The following is a 20240-nucleotide window of genomic DNA, read 5'->3' as shown; positions in this document are numbered from 1 at the left end:
GAAGCAGGTCTATAAACTGCTAGACCAAAGCGCGAGTCTAACTATTTCCATCATAACTCTTAAGATACTTGGAATTTTTCATCTCTGTTTCTTTCGTTTTCAACTACATTTCCACACCTTCAAAATGGCATTAATTTGAATCAATTCCGAGTTAAATTGAGTAAGTTATGGTCAATCAATTGCAGGTTGGTCTGTAAACTGCTAGACCAAAGTGCGAGTGTAACTATTTCCACCATAACTCTCAGAATACTTGCTTTTTTCATCTCCGTTTCTTCTGTTTTAAACTACAGTTCGAGTCCTTCGAAATGGAACAAATTTCAATGAATTCCGAGTTGAATTGAGTGAGTTATGGTCATTGACTCGGAGGTAGGTCTGTAAACTGCTAGGCGAAAGCGCGAGTCTAACTATGTCCATCATAACTCTTAAATTACTTGGAGTTTTTCATCTCCATTTCCAACTACACTTCGACATCTTCGCAATGCCATGAATTTGATTCAATTCTGAGTTGAATTGAGTGAGTTATGGTCAATCAATCGGAGGTGGGTCTGTAAACTACTAGACTAAAGTGCGAGTCTAACTATTTCCACCATAACTCTCAAAATACTTGGCTTTTTGCATCTCCATTTCGTCCGTTTTAAACTACACTTCGACTCCTTCGAAATGGAACAAATTTCAATAAAATCCGGGTTGAATTGAGTGAGTTATGGTTATTCAATCGGAGGTAGGTCTGTAAACTGCTAGGCGAAAGCAAGAGTCCAACTATTTCCATCATAACTCTAAAAAACTTGGAGTGTTTCATCTCCGTTTCTTCCGTTTTCAACTTCACTTCGACATCTTCGAAATTGCATGAATTTGAATCAATTTCGAGTTGAATTGAGTGAGTTATAGTCAATCAATCGGAGGTATGTCTGTAAACTACTAGACCAAAGTACGAGTCTAACAATTTCCACCATAAATCTCAAAATACTTGGTTTTTTTATCTCCGTTTCTTCTGTTTTAAACTACACTTCGACTCCTTCGAAATGGAACAAAGTTCAATGAATTCCGAGTTGAATTTTAGTGACTTATGGTCATTCAATCGGAGGTATGTCTGTAAACTGCTAGGCGAAAACGCGAGTCTAACTATTTCCACCATAACTCTCAAAATACTTGGAGTTTTCATCTCCGTTTCTTCCGTTTTCAGCTACACTTTCGACTCCTTCGTAATGGAACGAATTTCAATGATTTCCGAGTTGAATTGAGTGGGTTATGGTCATTCAATCGGAGGTAGGTAAGTAAACTGCTAGGCGAAAGCGCGAGTCTAACTATTTCCATCGTAACTCTTAAAATACTTGGAGTTTTTCATCTCCGTTTCTTATGTTTTCAACTACACTTCGACATCTTCGAAACGGCATGAATTTGACTAAATTCCGAGTTGAATTGACTGAGTTATGGTCAATCAATCGGAGGTAGGTCTGTAAACTGCTACACTAAAGTGCGAGTCTAACTATTTCCATCATAACTCCCGAAATACTCGGCTCTTTTAACTTCCGTTTCTTTCTTTTTAAACTACACTTCTACTCATTCGAAATGGAACAAATTTCAATTAATTCCGGGTTGAATTGAGTGAGTTATGGTCATTCAATCGGAGGTAGGTCTGTAAACTGCTAGGCGAAAGGGCGAGTCTAACTATTTCCGTCATAACTCTTAAAATACTTGGAGTTTTTCATCTCCGTTTCTTATGTTTTCAACTACACTTCGACATCTTCGAAATGGCATGAATTTGACTCAATTCCGAGTTGAATTGACTGAGTTATGGTCAATCAACCGGACGTAGGTCTGTAAACTGCTAGACCAAAGCGCGAGTCTAACTATTTCCGTCAAAACTCTCAAAATACTAGGACTTTTTCATCTCTGTTTCTTCCATTTTAGATTACACTTCGACTCCTTCGAAATGGAATAAATTTCAATAAATTCCGGGTTGAATTGAGTGAGTTATGGTCATTCAATCGGCGGTATGTCTGCAAACTGCCAGACCAAAGCGCGAATCTAACTATTTCCATCATAACTCTCAAAATACAAGTAGTTTTTCATCTCCGTTTCTTCCGTTTTAAACTACACTTCGACTCTTTCGAAATGCAACAAATTTCATTGAATTACATGTTCAATTGAGTGAGTTGTGGTCATTAAATCGGAGGTAGGTCTGTAAACTGCTAGGCGAAAGCGCGAGTCTAACTATTTCTATCATAACTCTTAAAATACTTGGAGTTTTTCATCTCCGTTTCTTTCGTTTTCAGCTACTCTTCGACATCTTCCAAATGGCATGAATTTGAATAAATTCCGAGTCGAATTGAGTGACTTATGGTGAATGAATCGGAAGCAGGTCTGTAAACTGCTAGACCAAAGCGCGAGTCTAACTATTTCCATCATAACTCTTAAGATACTTGGAATTTTTCATTTCTGTTTCTTTCGTTTTCAACTACACTTCCACACCTTCAAAATGGCATGAATTTGAATCAATTCCGAGTTAAATTGAGTAAGTTATGGTCAATCAATTGCAGGTTGGTCTGTAAACTGCTAGACCAAATTGCGAGTGTAACTATTTCCACCATAACTCTCAGAATACTTGCTTTTTTCATCTCCGTTTCTTCCGTTTTAAACTACAGTTCGAGTCCTTCGAAATGGAACAAATTTCAATGAATTCCGGGTTGAATTGAGTGAGTTATGGTCATTCAATCGGAGGTATGTCTGCTAACTGCTAGACCAAAGCGCGAATCTAACTATTTCCATCATAACTCTCAAAATACAAGTAGTTTTTCATCTCCGTTTCTTATCTTTTCAACTACACTTCGACATCTTCGAAACGGCATGAATTTGACTAAATTCCGAGTTGAATTGACAGAGTTATGGTCAATCAATCGGAGGTAGGTCTGTAAACTGCTAGGCGAAAATGCGAGTCTAACTATTTCCACCATAACTCTCAAAATACTTGGAGTTTTCATCTCCGTTTCTTCCGTTTTCAGCTACACTTTCGACTCCTTCGTAATGGAACAAATTTCAATGAATTCCGAGTTGAATTGAGTGGGTTATGGTCATTCAATCGGAGGTCGGTCAGTAAACTGCTAGGCGAAAGCGCGAGTCTAACTATTTCCATCGTAACTCTTAAAATACTTGGAGTTTTTCATCTCCGTTTCTTATGTTTTCAACTACACTTCGACATCTTCGAAACGGCATGAATTTGACTAAATTCCGAGTTGAATTGACAGAGTTATGGTCAATCAATCGGAGGTAGGTCTGTAAACTGCTACACTAAAGTGCGAGTCTAACTATTTCCATCATAACTCCCGAAATACTCAGCTTTTTTAACCTCCGTTTCTTTCTTTTTAAACTACACTTCTACTCATTCGAAATGGAACAAATTTCAATTAATTCCGGGTTGAATTGAGTGAGTTATGGTCATTCAATCGGAGATAGGTCTGTAAACTGCTAGGCGAAAGGGCGAGTCTAACTATTTCCGTCATAACTCTTAAAATACTTGGAGTGTTTCATCTCCGTTTCTAATGTTTTCAACTACACTTCGACATCTTCGAAATGGCATGAATTTGACTCAATTCCGAGTTGAATTGACTGAGTTATGGTCAATCAACCGGACGTAGGTCTATAAACTGCTAGACCAAAGCGCGAGTCTAACTATTTCCGTCATAACTCTCAAAATACTAGGACTTTTTCATCTCTGTTTCTTCCGTTTTAGACTACACTTCGACTCTTTCGAAATGGAATCAATTTCAATGAATTCCGGGTTGAATTGAGTGAGTTATGGTCATTCAATCGGAGGTATGTCTGCAAACTGCTAGACCAAAGCGCGAATCTAACTATTTCCATCATAACTCTCAAAATACAAGTAGTTTTTCATCTCCGTTTCTTCCGTTTTAAACTACACTTCGACTACTTCGAAATGCAACAAATTTCATAGAATTACATGTTCAATTGAGTGAGTTGTGGTCATTAAATCGGAGGTAGGTCTGTAAACTGCTAGGCGAAAGCGTGAGTCTAACTATTTCTATCATAACTCTTAAAATACTTGGAGTTTTTCGTCTCCGTTTCTTTCGTTTTCAGCTACTCTTCGACATCTTCCAAATGGCATGAATTTGAATAAATTCCGAGTCGAATTGAGTGACTTATGGTGAATGAATCGGAAGCAGGTCTGTAAACTGCTAGACCAAAGCGCGAGTCTAACTATTTCCATCATAACTCTTAAGATACTTGGAATTTTTCATCTCTGTTTCTTTCGTTTTCAACTACACTTCCACACCTTCAAAATGGCATGAATTTGAATCAATTCCGAGTTAAATTGAGTAAGTTATGGTCAATCAATTGCAGGTTGGTCTGTAAACTGCTAGACCAAAGTGCGAGTGTAACTATTTCCACCATAACTCTCAGAATACTTGCTTTTTCATCTCCGTTTCTTCCGTTTTAAATTACAGTTCGAGTCCTTCGAAATGGAACAAATTTCAATGAATTCCGAGTTGAATTGAGTGAGTTATGGTCATTGACTCGGAGGTAGGTCTGTAAACTGCTAGGCGAAAGCGCGAGTCTAACTATGTCCATCATAACTCTTAAATTACTTGGAGTTTTTCATCTCCATTTCCAACTACACTTCGACATCTTCGCAATGCCATGAATTTGATTCAATTCTGAGTTGAATTGAGTGAGTTATGGTCAATCAATCGGAGGTGGGTCTGTAAACTACTAGACCAAAGTGCGAGTCTAACTATTTCCACCATAACTCTCAAAATACTTGGCTTTTTGCATCTCCGTTTCTTCCGTTTTAAACTACACTTCGACTCCTTCGAAATGGAACAAATTTCAATAAAATCCGGGTTTAATTGAGTGAGTTATGGTTATTCAATCGGAGGTAGGTCTGTAAACTGCTAGGCGAAAGCAAGAGTCCAACTATTTCCATCATAACTCTTAAAATACTTGGAGTGTTTCATCTCCGTTTCTTCCGTTTTCAACTTCACTTCGACATCTTCGAAATTGCATGAATTTGAATCAATTAAATCAGATTGATTTCGTACCCTTCGCTCGATGAGAAAATGGGTCAGATGCTACAGGATCAACCCTATGGGACTTAAGGAATGATGGAAGGGAATAAAAATTTGAGTCGATAAAGGTTTTTCAAACCAAAAATAGAATTCCTCTTTATCTTTAAGTTTTTCCTTTCCATTCACTCGGATCTCTTCTGTTTCATCTAGTTTGTCCGGATCCTCCTTTTAGATAAAGGGTGTAGGCCGAAAAACGATTCATAAGTAGTTGTTAATGGAGTTGAAGTTACCAAATTATGAGGAGTCGGTATCAATTTATGCCTGATTGCTCCACATATAGTTCCTCGAACCAAACCAAATTTGATACCTGAATATTCGGTTTGATAACCCGCTACTAATTCTTCTTCTGCTTCTGGTAAATCAAAAGGTAATCTCTCACATTCTGTCTCGAGTTGAATTGAGTGAGTTATAGTCAATCAATCGGAGGTATGTCTGTAAACTACTAGACCAAAGTGCGAGTCTAACAATTTCCACCATAAATCTCAAAATACTTGGTTTTTTTATCTCCGTTTCTTCTGTTTTAAACTACACTTCGACTCCTTCGAAATGGAACAAAGTTCAATGAATTCCGAGTTGAATTTTAGTGACTTATGGTCATTCAATCGGAGGTAGGTCTGTAAACTGCTAGGCGAAAACGCGAGTCTAACTATTTCCACCATAACTCTCAAAATACTTGGAGTTTTCATCTCCGTTTCTTCCGTTTTCAGCTACACTTTCGACTCCTTCGTAATGGAACGAATTTCAATGAATTCCGAGTTGAATTGAGTGGGTTATGGTCATTCAATCGGAGGTAGGTAAGTAAACTGCTAGGCGAAAGCGCGAGTCTAACTATTTCCATCGTAACTCTTAAAATACTTGGAGTTTTTCATCTCCGTTTCTTATGTTTTCAACTACACTTCGACATCTTCGAAACCGCATGAATTTGACTAAATTCCGAGTTGAATTGACTGACTTATGGTCAATCAATCGGAGGTAGGTCTGTAAACTGCTACACTAAAGTGCGAGTCTAACTATTTCCATCATAACTCCCGAAATACTTGGCTTTTTTAACCTCCGTTTCTTTCGTTTTAAACTACACTTCTACTCATTCGAAATGGAACAAATTTCAATTAATTCCGGGTCGAATTGAGTGAGTTATGGTCATTCAATCGGAGGTAGGTCTGTAAACTGCTAGGCGAAAGGGCGAGTCTAACTATTTCCGTCATAACTCTTAAAATACTTGGAGTTTTTCATCTCCGTTTCTTATGTTTTCAACTACACTTCGACATCTTCGAAATGGCATGAATTTGACTCAATTCCGAGTTGAATTGACTGAGTTATGGTCAATCAACCGGACGTAGGTCTGTAAACTGCTAGACCAAAGCGCGAGTCTAACTATTTCCGTCATAACTCTCAAAATACTAGGACTTTTTCATCTCTGTTTCTTCCGTTTTAGATTACACTTCGACTCCTTCGAAATGGAATAAATTTCAATAAATTCCGGGTTGAATTGAGTGAGTTATGGTCATTCAATCGGAGGTATGTCTGCAAACTGCTAGACCAAAGCGCGAATCTAACTATTTCCATCATAACTCTCAAAATACAAGTAGTTTTTCATCTCCGTTTCTTCCGTTTTAAACTACACTTCGACTCTTTCGAAATGCAACAAATTTCATTGAATTACATGTTCAATTGAGTGAGTTGTGGTCATTAAATCGGAGGTAGGTCTGTAAACTGCTAGGCGAAAGCGCGAGTCTAACTATTTCTATCATAACTCTTAAAATACTTGGCGTTTTTCGTCTCCGTTTCTTTCGTTTTCAGCTACTCTTCGACATCTTCCAAATGGCATGAATTTGAATAAATTTCGAGTCGAATTGAGTGACTTATGGTGAATGAATCGGAAGCAGGTCTGTAAACTGCTAGACCAAAGCGCGAGTCTAACTATTTCCATCATAACTCTTAAGATACTTGGAATTTTTCATTTCTGTTTATTTCGTTTTCAACTACACTTCCACACCTTCAAAATGGCATGAATTTGAATCAATTCCGAGTTAAATTGAGTAAGTTATGGTCAATCAATTGCAGGTTGGTCTGTAAACTGCTAGACCAAAGTGCGAGTGTAACTATTTCCACCATAACTCTCAGAATACTTGCTTTTTTCATCTCCGTTTCTTCCGTTTTAAACTACAGTTCGAGTCCTTCGAAATGGAACAAATTTCAATGAATTCCGGGTTGAATTGAGTGAGTTATGGTTATTCAATCGGAGGTAGGTCTGTAAACTGCTAGGCGAAAGCAAGAGTCCAACTATTTCCATCATAACTCTTAAAATACTTGGAGTGTTTCATCTCCGTTTCTTCCGTTTTCAACTTCACTTCGACATCTTCGAAATTGCATGAATTTGAATCAATTTCGAGTTGAATTGAGTGAGTTATAGTCAATCAATCGGAGGTATGTCTGTAAACTACTAGACCAAAGTGCGAGTCTAACAATTTCCACCATAAATCTCAAAATACTTGGTTTTTTTTTCTCCGTTTCTTCTGTTTTAAACTACACTTCGACTCCTTCGAAATGGAACAAAGTTCAATGAATTCCGAGTTGAATTTTAGTGACTTATGGTCATTCAATCGGAGGTAGGTCTGTAAACTGCTAGGCGAAAACGCGAGTCTAACTATTTCCACCATAACTCTCAAAATACTTGGAGTTTTCATCTCCGTTTCTTCCGTTTTCAGCTACACTTTCGACTCCTTCGTAATGGAACGAATTTCAATGAATTCCGAGTTGAATTGAGTGGGTTATGGTCATTCAATCGGAGGTAGGTAAGTAAACTGCTAGGCGAAAGCGCGAGTCTAACTATTTCCATCGTAACTCTTAAAATACTTGGAGTTTTTCATCTCCGTTTCTTATGTTTTCAACTACACTTCGACATCTTCGAAACGGCATGAATTTGACTAAATTCCGAGTTGAATTGACTGAGTTATGGTCAATCAATCGGAGGTAGGTCTGTAAACTGCTACACTAAAGTGAGAGTCTAACTATTTCCATCATAACTCCCGAAATACTTGGCTTTTTTAACCTCCGTTTCTTTCGTTTTAAACTACACTTCTACTCATTCGAAATGGAACAAATTTCAATTAATTCCGGGTTGAATTGAGTGAGTTATGGTCATTCAATCGGAGGTAGGTCTGTAAACTGCTAGGCGAAAGGGCGAGTCTAACTATTTCCGTCATAACTCTTAAAATTATTGGAGTTTTTCATCTCCGTTTCTTATGTTTTCAACTACACTTCGACATCTTCGAAATGGCATGAATTTGACTCAATTCCGAGTTGAATTGACTGAGTTATTGTCAATCAACCGGACGTAGGTCTGTAAACTGCTAGACCAAAGCGCGAGTCTAACTATTTCCGTCATAACTCTCAAAATACTAGGACTTTTTCATCTCTGTTTCTTCCGTTTTAGATTACACTTCGACTCCTTCGAAATGGAATAAATTTCAATAAATTCCGGGTTGAATTGAGTGAGTTATGGTCATTCAATCGGAGGTATGTCTGCAAACTGCTAGACCAAAGCGCGAATCTAACTATTTCCATCATAACTCTCAAAATACAAGTAGTTTTTCATCTCCGTTTCTTCCGTTTTAAACTACACTTCGACTCTTTCGAAATGCAACAAATTTCATTGAATTACATGTTCAATTGAGTGAGTTGTGGTCATTAAATCGGAGGTAGGTCTGTAAACTGCTAGGCGAAAGCGCGAGTCTAACTATTTCTATCATAACTCTTAAAATACTTGGAGTTTTTCATCTCCGTTTCTTTCGTTTTCAGCTACTCTTCGACATCTTCCAAATGGCATGAATTTGAATAAATTCCGAGTCGAATTGAGTGACTTATGGTGAATGAATCGGAAGCAGGTCTGTAAACTGCTAGACCAAAGCGCGAGTCTAACTATTTCCATCATAACTCTTAAGATACTTGGAATTTTTCATTTCTGTTTCTTTCGTTTTCAACTACACTTCCACACCTTCAAAATGGCATGAATTTGAATCAATTCCGAGTTAAATTGAGTAAGTTATGGTCAATCAATTGCAGGTTGGTCTGTAAACTGCTAGACCAAAGCGCGAGTCTAACTATTTCCGTCATAACTCTCAAAATACTAGGACTTTTTCATCTCTGTTTCTTCCGTTTTAGATTACACTTCGACTCCTTCGAAATGGAATAAATTTCAATAAATTCCGGGTTGAATTGAGTGAGTTATGGTCATTCAATCGGAGGTATGTCTGCAAACTGCTAGACCAAAGCGCGAATCTAACTATTTCCATCATAACTCTAAAAATACTAGTTTTTCATCTCTGTTTCTTCCGTTTTAAACTACACTTCGACTACTTCGAAATGCAACAAATTTCATAGAATTACATGTTCAATTGAGTGAGTTGTGGTCATTAAATCGGAGGTAGGTCTGTAAACTGCTAGGCGAAAGCGCGAGTCTAACTATTTCTATCATAACTCTTAAAATACTTGGAGTTTTTCGTCTCCGTTTCTTTCGTTTTCAGCTACTCTTCGACATCTTCCAAATGGCATGAATTTGAATAAATTCCGAGTCGAATTGAGTGACTTATGGTGAATGAATCGGAAGCAGGTCTGTAAACTGCTAGACCAAAGCGTGAGTCTAACTATTTCCATCATAACTCTTAAGATACTTGGAATTTTTCATCTCTGTTTCTTTCATTTTCAACTACATTTCCACACCTTCAAAAAGGCATTAGTTTGAATCAATTCCGAGTTAAATTGAGTAAGTTATGGTCAATCAATTGCAGGTTGGTCTGTAAACTGCTAGACCAAAGTGCGAGTGTAACTATTTCCACCATAACTCTCAGAATACTTGCTTTTTTCATCTCCGTTTCTTCTGTTTTAAACTACAGTTCGAGTCCTTCGAAATGGAACAAATTTCAATGAATTCCGAGTTGAATTGAGTGAGTTATGGTCATTGACTCGGAGGTAGGTCTGTAAACTGCTAGGCGAAAGCGCGAGTCTATTTATGTCCATCATAACTCTTAAATTACTTGGAGTTTTTCATCTCCATTTCCAACTACACTTCGACATCTTCGCAATGCCATGAATTTGATTCAATTCTGAGTTGAATTGAGTGAGTTATGGTCAATCAATCGGAGGTGGGTCTGTAAACTACTAGACCAAAGTGCGAGTCTAACTATTTCCACCATAACTCTCAAAATACTTGGCTTTTTGCATCTCCGTTTCTTCCGTTTTAAACTACACTTCGACTCCTTCGAAATGGAACAAATTTCAATAAAATCCGGGTTGAATTGAGTGAGTTATGGTTATTCAATCGGAGGTAGGTCTGTAAACTGCTAGGCGAAAGCAAGAGTCCAACTATTTCCATCATAACTCTTAAAATACTTGGAGTGTTTCATCTCCGTTTCTTCCGTTTTCAACTTCACTTCGACATCTTCGAAATTGCATGAATTTGAATCAATTTCGAGTTGAATTGAGTGAGTTAGTCAATCAATCGGAGGTATGTCTGTAAACTACTAGACCAAAGTGCGAGTCTAACAATTTCCACCATAAATCTCAAAATACTTGGTTTTTTTATCTCCGTTTCTTCTGTTTTAAACTACACTTCGACTCCTTCGAAATGGAACAAAGTTCAATGAATTCCGAGTTGAATTTTAGTGACTTATGGTCATTCAATCGGAGGTAGGTCTGTAAACTGCTAGGCGAAAACGCGAGTCTAACTATTTCCACCATAACTCTCAAAATACTTGGAGTTTTCATCTCCGTTTCTTCCGTTTTCAGCTACACTTTCGACTCCTTCGTAATGGAACGAATTTCAATGAATTCCGAGTTGAATTGAGTGGGTTATGGTCATTCAATCGGAGGTAGGTAAGTAAACTGCTAGGCGAAAGCGCGAGTCTAACTATTTCCATCGTAACTCTTAAAATACTTGGAGTTTTTCATCTCCGTTTCTTATGTTTTCAACTACACTTCAACATCTTCGAAACGGCATGAATTTGACTAAATTCCGAGTTGAATTGACTGAGTTATGGTCAATCAATCGGAGGTAGGTCTGTAAACTGCTACACTAAAGTGAGAGTCTAACTATTTCCATCATAACTCCCGAAATACTTGGCTTTTTTAACCTCCGTTTCTTTCGTTTTAAACTACACTTCTACTCATTCGAAATGGAACAAATTTCAATTAATTCCGGGTTGAATTGAGTGAGTTATGGTCATTCAATCGGAGGTAGGTCTGTAAACTGCTAGGCGAAAGGGCGAGTCTAACTATTTCCGTCATAACTCTTAAAATACTTGGAGTTTTTCATCTCCGTTTCTTATGTTTTCAACTACACTTCGACATCTTCCAAATGGCATGAATTTGAATAAATTCCGAGTCGAATTGAGTGACTTATGGTGAATGAATCGGAAGCAGGTCTGTAAACTGCTAGACCAAAGGGCGAGTCTAACTATTTCCATCATAACTCTTAAGATACTTGGAATTTTTCATCTCTGTTTCTTTCATTTTCAACTACATTTCCACACCTTCAAAAAGGCATTAGTTTGAATCAATTCCGAGTTAAATTGAGTAAGTTATGGTCAATCAATTGCAGGTTGGTCTGTAAACTGCTAGACCAAAGTGCGAGTGTAACTATTTCCACCATAACTCTCAGAATACTTGCTTTTTTCATCTCCGTTTCTTCCGTTTTAAACTACAGTTCGAGTCCTTCGAAATGGAACAAATTTCAATGAATTCCGGGTTGAATTGAGTGAGTTATGGTCATTCAATCGGAGGTATGTTTGCAAACTGCTAGACCAAAGCGCGAATCTAACTATTTCTATCATAACTCTCAAAATACAAGTAGTTTTTCATCTCCGTTTCTTATGTTTTCAACTACACTTCGACATCTTCGAAACGGCATGAATTTGACTAAATTCCGAGTTGAATTGACAGAGTTATGGTCAATCAATCGGAGGTAGGTCTGTAAACTGCTAGGCGAAAACGCGAGTCTAACTATTTCCACCATAACTCTCAAAATACTTGGAGTTTTCATCTCCGTTTCTTCCGTTTTCAGCTACACTTTCGACTCCTTCGTAATGGAACAAATTTCAATGAATTCCGAGTTGAATTGAGTGGGTTATGGTCATTCAATCGGAGGTCGGTCAGTAAACTGCTAGGCGAAAGCGCGAGTCTAACTATTTCCATCGTAACTCTTAAAATACTTGGAGTTTTTCATCTCCGTTTCTTATGTTTTCAACTACACTTCGACATTTTCGAAACGGCATGAATTTGACTAAATTCCGAGTTGAATTGACAGAGTTATGGTCAATCAATCGGAGGTAGGTCTGTAAACTGCTACACTAAAGTGCGAGTCTAACTATTTCCATCATAACTCCCGAAATACTCGGCTTTATTAACCTCCGTTTCTTTCTTTTTAAACTACACTTCTACTCATTCGAAATGGAACAAATTTCAATTAATTCCGGGTTGAATTGAGTGAGTTATGGTCATTCAATCGGAGATAGGTCTGTAAACTGCTAGGCGAAAGGGCGAGTCTAACTATTTCCGTCATAACTCTTAAAATACTTGGAGTGTTTCATCTCCGTTTCTAATGTTTTCAACTACACTTCGACATTTTCGAAATGGCATGAATTTGACTCAATTCCGAGTTGAATTGACTGAGTTATGGTCAATCAACCAGACGTAGGTCTATAAACTGCTAGACCAAAGCGCGAGTCTAACTATTTCCGTCATAACTCTCAAAATACTAGGACTTTTTCATCTCTGTTTCTTCCGTTTTAGACTACACTTCGACTCCTTCGAAATGGAATCAATTTCAATGAATTCCGGGTTGAATTGAGTGAGTTATGGTCATTCAATCGGAGGTATGTCTGCAAACTGCTAGACCAAAGCGCGAATCTAACTATTTCCATCATAACTCTCAAAATACAAGTAGTTTTTCATCTCCGTTTCTTCCGTTTTAAACTACACTTCGACTACTTCGAAATGCAACAAATTTCATAGAATTACATGTTCAATTGAGTGAGTTGTGGTCATTAAATCGGAGGTAGGTCTGTAAACTGCTAGGCGAAAGCGTGAGTCTAACTATTTCTATCATAACTCTTAAAATACTTGGAGTTTTTCGTCTCCGTTTCTTTCGTTTTCAGCTACTCTTCGACATCTTCCAAATGGCATGAATTTGAATAAATTCCGAGTCGAATTGAGTGACTTATGGTCAATGAATCGGAAGCAGGTCTGTAAACTGCTAGACCAAAGCGCGAGTCTAACTATTTCCATCATAACTCTTAAGATACTTGGAATTTTTCATCTCTGTTTCTTTCGTTTTCAACTACACTTCCACACCTTCAAAATGGCATGAATTTGAATCAATTCCGAGTTAAATTGAGTAAGTTATGGTCAATCAATTGCAGGTTGGTCTGTAAACTGCTAGACCAAAGTGCGAGTGTAACTATTTCCACCATAACTCTCAGAATACTTGCTTTTTTCATCTCCGTTTCTTCCGTTTTAAACTACAGTTCGAGTCCTTCGAAATGGAACAAATTTCAATGAATTCCGAGTTGAATTGAGTGAGTTATGGTCATTGACTCGGAGGTAGGTCTGTAAACTGCTAGGCGAAAGCGCGAGTCTAACTATGTCCATCATAACTCTTAAATTACTTGGAGTTTTTCATCTCCATTTCCAACTACACTTCGACATCTTCGCAATGCCATGAATTTGATTCAATTCTGAGTTGAATTGAGTGAGTTATGGTCAATCAATCGGAGGTGGGTCTGTAAACTACTAGACCAAAGTGCGAGTCTAACTATTTCCACCATAACTCTCAAAATACTTGGCTTTTTGCATCTCCGTTTCTTCCGTTTTAAACTACACTTCGACTCCTTCGAAATGGAACAAATTTCAATAAAATCCGGGTTTAATTGAGTGAGTTATGGTTATTCAATCGGAGGTAGGTCTGTAAACTGCTAGGCGAAAGCAAGAGTCCAACTATTTCCATCATAACTCTTAAAATACTTGGAGTGTTTCATCTCCGTTTCTTCCGTTTTCAACTTCACTTCGACATCTTCGAAATTGCATGAATTTGAATCAATTAAATCAGATTGATTTCGTACCCTTCGCTCGATGAGAAAATGGGTCAGATTCTACAGGATCAACCCTATGGGACTTAAGGAATGATGGAAGGGAATAAAAATTTGAGTCGATAAAGGTTTTTCAAACCAAAAATAGAATTCCTCTTTATCTTTAAGTTTTTCCTTTCCATTCACTCGGATCTCTTCTGTTTCATCTAGTTTGTCCGGATCCTCCTTTTAGATAAAGGGTGTAGGCCGAAAAACGATTCATAAGTAGTTGTTAATGGAGTTGAAGTTACCAAATTATGAGGAGTCGGTATCAATTTATGCCTGATTGCTCCACATATAGTTCCTCGAACCAAACCAAATTTGATACCTGAATATTCGGTTTGATAACCCGCTACTAATTCTTCTTCTGCTTCTGGTAAATCAAAAGGTAATCTCTCACATTCTGTCTCGAGTTGAATTGAGTGAGTTATAGTCAATCAATCGGAGGTATGTCTGTAAACTACTAGACCAAAGTGCGAGTCTAACAATTTCCACCATAAATCTCAAAATAGTTGGTTTTTTTATCTCCGTTTCTTCTGTTTTAAACTATACTTCGACTCCTTCGAAATGGAACAAAGTTCATTGAATTCCGAGTTGAATTTTAGTGACTTATGGTCATTCAATCGGAGGTAGGTCTGTAAACTGCTAGGCGAAAACGCGAGTCTAACTATTTCCACCATAACTCTCAAAATACTTGGAGTTTTCATCTCCGTTTCTTCCGTTTTCAGCTACACTTTCGACTCCTTCGTAATGGAACGAATTTCAATGAATTCCGAGTTGAATTGAGTGGGTTATGGTCATTCAATCGGAGGTAGGTAAGTAAACTGCTAGGCGAAAGCGCGAGTCTAACTATTTCCATCGTAACTCTTAAAATACTTGGAGTTTTTCATCTCCGTTTCTTATGTTTTCAACTACACTTCGACATCTTCGAAACCGCATGAATTTGACTAAATTCCGAGTTGAATTGACTGACTTATGGTCAATCAATCGGAGGTAGGTCTGTAAACTGCTACACTAAAGTGCGAGTCTAACTATTTCCATCATAACTCCCGAAATACTTGGCTTTTTTAACCTCCGTTTCTTTCGTTTTAAACTACACTTCTACTCATTCGAAATGGAACAAATTTCAATTAATTCCGGGTCGAATTGAGTGAGTTATGGTCATTCAATCGGAGGTAGGTCTGTAAACTGCTAGGCGAAAGGGCGAGTCTAACTATTTCCGTCATAACTCTTAAAATACTTGGAGTTTTTCATCTCCGTTTCTTATGTTTTCAACTACACTTCGACATCTTCGAAATGGCATGAATTTGACTCAATTCCGAGTTGAATTGACTGAGTTATGGTCAATCAACCGGACGTAGGTCTGTAAACTGCTAGACCAAAGCGCGAGTCTAACTATTTCCGTCATAACTCTCAAAATACTAGGACTTTTTCATCTCTGTTTCTTCCGTTTTAGATTACACTTCGACTCCTTCGAAATGGAATAAATTTCAATAAATTCCGGGTTGAATTGAGTGAGTTATGGTCATTCAATCGGAGGTATGTCTGCAAACTGCTAGACCAAAGCGCGAATCTAACTATTTCCATCATAACTCTCAAAATACAAGTAGTTTTTCATCTCCGTTTCTTCCGTTTTAAACTACACTTCGACTCTTTCGAAATGCAACAAATTTCATTGAATTACATGTTCAATTGAGTGAGTTGTGGTCATTAAATCGGAGGTAGGTCTGTAAACTGCTAGGCGAAAGCGCGAGTCTAACTATTTCTATCATAACTCTTAAAATACTTGGAGTTTTTCGTCTCCGTTTCTTTCGTTTTCAGCTACTCTTCGACATCTTCCAAATGGCATGAATTTGAATAAATTCCGAGTCGAATTGAGTGACTTATGGTGAATGAATCGGAAGCAGGTCTGTAAACTGCTAGACCAAAGCGCGAGTCTAACTATTTCCATCATAACTCTTAAGATACTTGGAATTTTTCATTTCTGTTTCTTTCGTTTTCAACTCCACTTCCACACCTTCAAAATGGCATGAATTTGAATCAATTCCGAGTTAAATTGAGTAAGTTATGGTCAATCAATTGCAGGTTGGTCTGTAAACTGCTAGACCAAAGTGCGAGTGTAACTATTTCCACCATAACTCTCAGAATACTTGCTTTTTTCATCTCCGTTTCTTCCGTTTTAAACTACAGTTCGAGTCCTTCGAAATGGAACAAATTTCAATGAATTCCGGGTTGAATTGAGTGAGTTATGGTCATTCAATCGGAGGTATGTCTGCAAACTGCTAGACCAAAGCGCGAATCTAACTATTTCCATCATAACTCTCAAAATACAAGTAGTTTTTCATCTCTGTTTCTTCCGTTTTAAACTACACTTCGACTACTTCGAAATGCAACAAATTTCATAGAATTACATGTTCAATTGAGTGAGTTGTGGTCATTAAATCGGAGGTAGGTCTGTAAACTGCTAGGCGAAAGCGCGAGTCTAACTATTTCTATCATAACTCTTAAAATACTTGGAGTTTTTCGTCTCCGTTTCTTTCGTTTTCAGCTACTCTTCGACATCTTCCAAATGGCATGAATTTGAATAAATTCCGAGTCGAATTGAGTGACTTATGGTGAATGAATCGGAAGCAGGTCTGTAAACTGCTAGACCAAAGCGTGAGTCTAACTATTTCCATCATAACTCTTAAGATACTTGGAATTTTTCATCTCTGTTTCTTTCGTTTTCAACTACATTTCCACACCTTCAAAAAGGCATTAATTTGAATCAATTCCGAGTTAAATTGAGTAAGTTATGGTCAATCAATTGCAGGTTGGTCTGTAAACTGCTAGACCAAAGTGCGAGTGTAACTATTTCCACCATAACTCTCAGAATACTTGCTTTTTTCATCTCCGTTTCTTCTGTTTTAAACTACAGTTCGAGTCCTTCGAAATGGAACAAATTTCAATGAATTCCGAGTTGAATTGAGTGAGTTATGGTCATTGACTCGGAGGTAGGTCTGTAAACTGCTAGGCGAAAGCGCGAGTCTATTTATGTCCATCATAACTCTTAAATTACTTGGAGTTTTTCATCTCCATTTCCAACTACACTTCGACATCTTCGCAATGCCATGAATTTGATTCAATTCTGAGTTGAATTGAGTGAGTTATGGTCAATCAATCGGAGGTGGGTCTGTAAACTACTAGACCAAAGTGCGAGTCTAACTATTTCCACCATAACTCTCAAAATACTTGGCTTTTTGCATCTCCGTTTCTTCCGTTTTAAACTACACTTCGACTCCTTCGAAATGGAACAAATTTCAATAAAATCCGGGTTGAATTGAGTGAGTTATGGTTATTCAATCGGAGGTAGGTCTGTAAACTGCTAGGCGAAAGCAAGAGTCCAACTATTTCCATCATAACTCTTAAAATACTTGGAGTGTTTCATCTCCGTTTCTTCCGTTTTCAACTTCACTTCGACATCTTCGAAATTGCATGAATTTGAATCAATTTCGAGTTGAATTGAGTGAGTTATAGTCAATCAATCGGAGGTATGTCTGTAAACTACTAGACCAAAGTGCGAGTCTAACTATTTCCATCATAACTCCCGAAATACTTGGCTTTTTTAACCTCCATTTCTTTCGTTTTAAACTACACTTCTACTCATTCGAAATGGAACAAATTTCAATTAATTCCGGGTTGAATTGAGTGAGTTATGGTCATTCAATCGGAGGTAGGTCTGTAAACTGCTAGGCGAAAGGGCGAGTCTAACTATTTCCGTCATAACTCTTAAAATACTTGGAGTTTTTCATCTCCGTTTCTTATGTTTTCAACTACACTTCGACATCTTCGAAATGGCATGAATTTGACTCAATTCCGAGTTGAATTGACTGAGTTATGGTCAATCAACCGGACGTAGGTCTGTAAACTGCTAGACCAAAGCGCGAGTCTAACTATTTCCGTCATAACTCTCAAAATACTATGACTTTTTCATCTCTGTTTCTTCCGTTTTAGATTACACTTCGACTCCTTCGAAATGGAATAAATTTCAATAAATTCCGGGTTGAATTGAGTGAGTTATGGTCATTCAATCGGAGGTATGTCTGCAAACTGCTAGACCAAAGCGCGAATCTAACTATTTCCATCATAACTCTCAAAATACAAGTAGTTTTTCATCTCCGTTTCTTCCGTTTTAAACTACACTTCGACTCCTTCGAAATGCAACAAATTTCATTGAATTACATGTTCAATTGAGTGAGTTGTGGTCATTAAATCGGAGGTAGGTCTGTAAACTGCTAGGCGAAAGCGCGAGTCTAACTATTTCTATCATAACTCTTAAAATACTTGGAGTTTTTCATCTCCGTTTCTTTCGTTTTCAGCTACTCTTCGACATCTTCCAAATGGCATGAATTTGAATAAATTCCGAGTCGAATTGAGTGACTTATGGTGAATGAATCGGAAGCAGGTCTGTAAACTGCTAGACCAAAGCGCGAGTCTAACTATTTCCATCATAACTCTTAAGATACTTGGAATTTTTCATCTCTGATTCTTTCGTTTTCAACTACATTTCCACACCTTCAAAAAGGCATTAATTTGAATCAATTCCGAGTTAAATTGAGTAAGTTATGGTCAATCAATTGCAGGTTGGTCTGTAAACTGCTAGACCAAAGTGCGAGTGTAACTATTTCCACCATAACTCTCAGAATACTTGCTTTTTTCATCTCCGTTTCTTCTGTTTTAAACTACAGTTCGAGTCCTTCGAAATGGAACAAATTTCAATGAATTCCGAGTTGAATTGAGTGAGTTATGGTCATTGACTCGGAGGTAGGTCTGTAAACTGCTAGGCGAAAGCGCGAGTCTATTTATGTCCATCATAACTCTTAAATTACTTGGAGTTTTTCATCTCCATTTCCAACTACACTTCGACATCTTCGCAATGCCATGAATTTGATTCTATTCTGAGTTGAATTGAGTGAGTTATGGTCAATCAATCGGAGGTGGGTCTGTAAACTACTAGACCAAAGTGCGAGTCTAACTATTTCCACCATAACTCTCAAAATACTTGGCTTTTTGCATCTCCGTTTCTTCCGTTTTAAACTACACTTCGACTCCTTCGAAATGGAACAAATTTCAATAAAATCCGGGTTGAATTGAGTGAGTTATGGTTATTCAATCGGAGGTAGGTCTGTAAACTGCTAGGCGAAAGCAAGAGTCCAACTATTTCCATCATAACTCTTAAAATACTTGGAGTGTTTCATCTCCGTTTCTTCCGTTTTCAACTTCACTTCGACATCTTCGAAATTGCATGAATTTGAATCAATTTCGAGTTGAATTGAGTGAGTTATAGTCAATCAATCGGAGGTATGTCTGTAAACTACTAGACCAAAGTGCGAGTCTAACAATTTCCACCATAAATCTCAAAATACTTGGTTTTTTTATCTCCGTTTCTTCTGTTTTAAACTACACTTCGACTCCTTCGAAATGGAACAAAGTTCAATGAATTCCGAGTTGAATTTTAGTGACTTATGGTCATTCAATCGGACGTAGGTCTGTAAACTGCTAGGCGAAAACGCGAGTCTAACTATTTCCACCATAACTCTCAAAATACTTGGAGTTTTCATCTCCGTTTCTTCCGTTTTCAGCTACACTTTCGACTCCTTCGTAATGGAACGAATTTCAATGAATTCCGAGTTGAATTGAGTGGGTTATGGTCATTCAATCGGAGGTAGGTAAGTAAACTGCTAGGCGAAAGCGCGAGTCTAACTATTTCCATCGTAACTCTTAAAATACTTGGAGTTTTTCATCTCCGTTTCTTATGTTTTCAACTACACTTCGACATCTTCGAAACGGCATGAATTTGACTAAATTCCGAGTTGAATTTACTGAGTTATGGTCAATCAATCGGAGGTAGGTCTGTAAACTGCTACACTAAAGTGAGAGTCTAACTATTTCCATCATAACTCCCGAAATACTTGGCTTTTTTAACCTCCGTTTCTTTCGTTTTAAACTACACTTCTACTCATTCAAAATGGAACAAATTTCAATTAATTCCGGG

Source organism: Tasmannia lanceolata, unplaced genomic scaffold, assembly GCF_043159265.1.
Source record: "Tasmannia lanceolata isolate RefF3 unplaced genomic scaffold, GAP_Taslan_0.1 ptg000018l, whole genome shotgun sequence".
NCBI lineage: Eukaryota > Viridiplantae > Streptophyta > Magnoliopsida > Canellales > Winteraceae > Tasmannia > Tasmannia lanceolata.
The sequence above is the reverse complement of the archived record's forward strand: the minus strand, read 5'-3'. Positions refer to the sequence as shown.